Below are 3,933 nucleotides of genomic sequence, written 5' to 3'. Positions count from 1 at the left end.
CAACTAAAATCTTGAAATAGCTTATTTACACAAAAGGAGCAAGTGTAAGTAACTGAGGAAACACTATAAAAGACAAATAGGCTACTGTAAAAATAGGGGCAGGAGTCTTATAGTTCAGATTCAAATAAAGCTGGCAACAAATGCTAAATGAAAGAAAAAAAAGTTTGCTTTAATTATATTTGAAGCAAAAAGAAGATTTAAAAATTGATTAGGTCTTTTGCTTGGCATAAATAGATTGATGCTTTTGGATGACAGTGAAATGGTCATACAACTCAATTCTTGATTCGCTTTTCTCTTTCAAGTAAAAATATCTTTGAATTGGGAAGTAAAGAACAAAAGTGGTCGGAAAAAAAGATAAGTGATATGGCAAGAAAAAATTGACCTGTCTTCAATAGCTTCAGACGACCATAAAAATTGACGTACTCAATGATATGAAAGGTATATTGGTTTAGTCATATTTCATGATGTTTGAAAGGTCATGGAAAATGAGCGAATTGTAACAGGACCAGGAAAGGGCAATTACTACTATTTTCAATAAAAGGGAGAGAGTTTCTTCAAATATTAGAATGGGAGCATCATTTTTTTTAATTTCTGATGATATTCTGGACTACATTGTTGTATGGATTTTGAACACTTAGCAAAGGAAGTCATCATCTTTAAATACCAAGACAGTTTCTTCAAGAACAGGTTTCTTTTCTTTTTTTCCTTTTTTTTTTTTGATAGCATAATCATTCTGGGAGATCAGGCTGCAAATTTCTACCTAGATAACTGAAAATATATTTTTTAAATATCTCCTGTGATTGTTGTTATAGACACTTTTTAAGTAGGTGATAATTTAGAATAGCCTGACTGACTCTATAAAAGAAACGTTAATGGAGAAGTTCCATCTTGAAGAGAGATTGCTAGTAAAAAGTCACAGAGATATGTTCTTGGCAATGCAATATTCAGTAGTTTTATCGATGACCTGGATGAATTCATAGATGGCATACTTAGTCAATTTGCAGATGACCTGAACCTATAAAGAATAATAGAAAATTAAGTGAAAGGTAAAATGAAGATTAAAAAAAAAAACATTAGAATGATAATGCCCTTTGTGAACTGGGCCCGTGTTTGTCTCACCCCCTAAAGGATACACAAATAGAGCATAGTAGCAATCTAGATGCCTGAAGATGACGTTTAAACATCTAATTGCAATGTTCAGTCAGAACAAGGGGCAGAGATATGAGCAGTACCACTTTTCCCCAAACTGAACATTTAAATGAGTATATATATGTATCTATCCTGACTTGGGCATAGCCATGTGGTCCTGTCAATGGCAGTGAAATAATTGGAAAACAGCCCAAGTTAATATGAAAGGTATGTCTGTGGGCCTGCAAGGCAAACAAACTGATAAAACTGATAATGTTATTTTAATCATGTATCTTCCCACTTAAGAGGATGTTTCTATGACTAACTGAAATGGAATTAAGCAGCTGATCAAGTCAGTAATAAACAAATCACTTCAGTACCACCATGAATCCCTGCCCCACCTCATAATGAAAATAAACACATTGCATATAGCTGGGGCCCCCGGAGAGGTCTCCACCTCACCTAAAAAGAAGTCAATGAAGTGAGGGCTATTTGCCCTTTCTGAACATCCTGGGTATTTCTCTTTCGCTGCAGGTATATAAGTGTGTAGACAATGACACTGAAATTCTTCATATACATAACTCAAATAATGGCCCCCAAAACAAGTCATTTCAGCAACAGATGCATTAATTGCCAAGTACCAGGAATGTCTATTGAGTACATATAAAGTGCTTTCCCAGATCTGACCCTCTAAATGAAAGGCACAGTCATAGTCCTTAGAATGATTCTACGTGTAGAAGGATATGTTTGGCACAAACTCAATAATTCCTTTACATCTAACTTATATGTGTCACAGATAGTAGAGGTTATGTATGAAAAATAGGATGTAGGGATTAGAGATTGGATTCCTATCCACTGAAAATAGATTGGATTAACAAAACCACAAGCTCCATTTCTTACCTCTTTATATAACGATAATCTCAAGGTTAAGTTTCAACTTCTCTATTTCTCATTTTGCCCACCAAAGTGTAGCATTCTATAACACAGATGAACAAGTCTGCACCAGAAAAATCACTTCAATATCACAATGTATCCATGTCTAAATTAGACATAAAAATGAAAAACCCTTTAATGGTTGTATAAATAAAACTCTAGAATGATACATTGGACTGACGTTAAGGTGTTTTTTGTTTTCTTTTTGGAGGGGGGAAGGCAGGGCAATTGGGGTTAAGTGACTTGCAAAAAGTCACACAGCTATTAAGTGTTAAGGCTCTAAGGCTGAATTTGCACTCAGGTCCTCCTGACTTCAGCACCAGTGCTCTATTCACTATGCCTCCTAGGCACCCCAAATTAATGTGTTTTTAACAACCATGTATCACAATCAAGCTTTAACCACATATTAGTAATTTAAAATATAATCCCTGAACAATTAAGCAAGCAGTACACAATATTATATGCTGAATAAGGAAGGAGAACCATAGATTCCTAAAATTGTTGATGCCACACCCTGTGGGGGTGCGAGAATGATACAGGAGGCTTAGTATTAGCCTCTGGTGCATCTGACAGGTGATGAATAAAAATAAGAGGGTGGTAGACATATAATGAAGTAAAGATAGGAAAATTTCCATACATGTTTCATTTATTATGTAACAGAGTTAAAGTCATAGTAAATACATTATTTTCTGAATAAACATACAAAATACAAGTTATATTACATCATATTATATTATTATAATATATAATATTAAATTATATTACATCATATCAACATTCAAGTCAACTGACAGGTCTTAACAAGCAAGTGTTGGCAGGTGACCCTGTCCTGCATTGTTGGAAAGTCCAGCATGCATCAGCAAGAACGTGTACATGTACATGATGCAATATTGTCTCATCAAAATTTCAATTAGGGAAAAAACACAAATTTGAAAAAATTACTAAAACTAAAATGTCATTCTTAATTATATATACATATATGTATATATATAATATTTCTCTGTTATGCAAATTTAAAAAAAACATTAAAGGGTTAAAGAAAGTAGATTTCCAGAGGGGCACTGAGTATTTTTTTTAAGAAGGCAGTAAGCCAAAACATTTTGGGAACCTCTGAGGAGAACATTTCTATATTCTAGGATTTTATGTGATTAAGAACAGTTTATATAATTACTTATTTTTTATTATATTTTTATTATATCAGTACATTTATTTATTATATTTATATTATATATTATATAATAAATATGTTACTATAATTATTATAGTTTTTATTATATCAGTCTTTGATAAAAATTTATTACTGCATTTTTCAGTTTTTTATTACTGCCCTTGTAATTATTTTTGTTGAAAAATAAAATATTTACATATGAAAAGATATAAATGCATATGTATATCTACATGTATGCATATGTATGAGTGTATGTATGTATATATACTTACATATGCATGTATGTATGTGTATCCACTTAATTGAGCTTATAGATAGATTTATAGGCAGTTTCTCATTTGTATCGTACTTACTCTTTGATTCCAACTATATGTAGGTTTCAACCCAGAGGAGCTCTGTACTTTGACTAGAACATACATCCCTAACATGTGCTGCACATTGCCAGGCAAAGAAGTCTCACACAGAAATGGTCTCTGGTAGCAGCAGCTGTTCTCTTCATCCAAGTGTGAGTAGCAAAAACAGTTTGTTTTGCAATGATGCTTTTCATCTTAAGTCCATTGCAATACCTATTGTATGAATGACCAAAAATGTGACTGAAAAAGGTTAAATAACTTGTCCAAGATCACAAAGCTAATAAACATCTAGGGTGGAATTCAGTTCACATGACTACAAGCCCATTCATTGTGCTATCCAACATGCCACCT

Source organism: Petaurus breviceps, unplaced genomic scaffold (genome assembly GCF_028583685.1).
Source record: "Petaurus breviceps papuanus isolate PSGF00001 unplaced genomic scaffold, PetGlider_PUasm1.0 42, whole genome shotgun sequence".
NCBI lineage: Eukaryota > Metazoa > Chordata > Mammalia > Diprotodontia > Petauridae > Petaurus > Petaurus breviceps.
The sequence above is the reverse complement of the archived record's forward strand: the minus strand, read 5'-3'. Positions refer to the sequence as shown.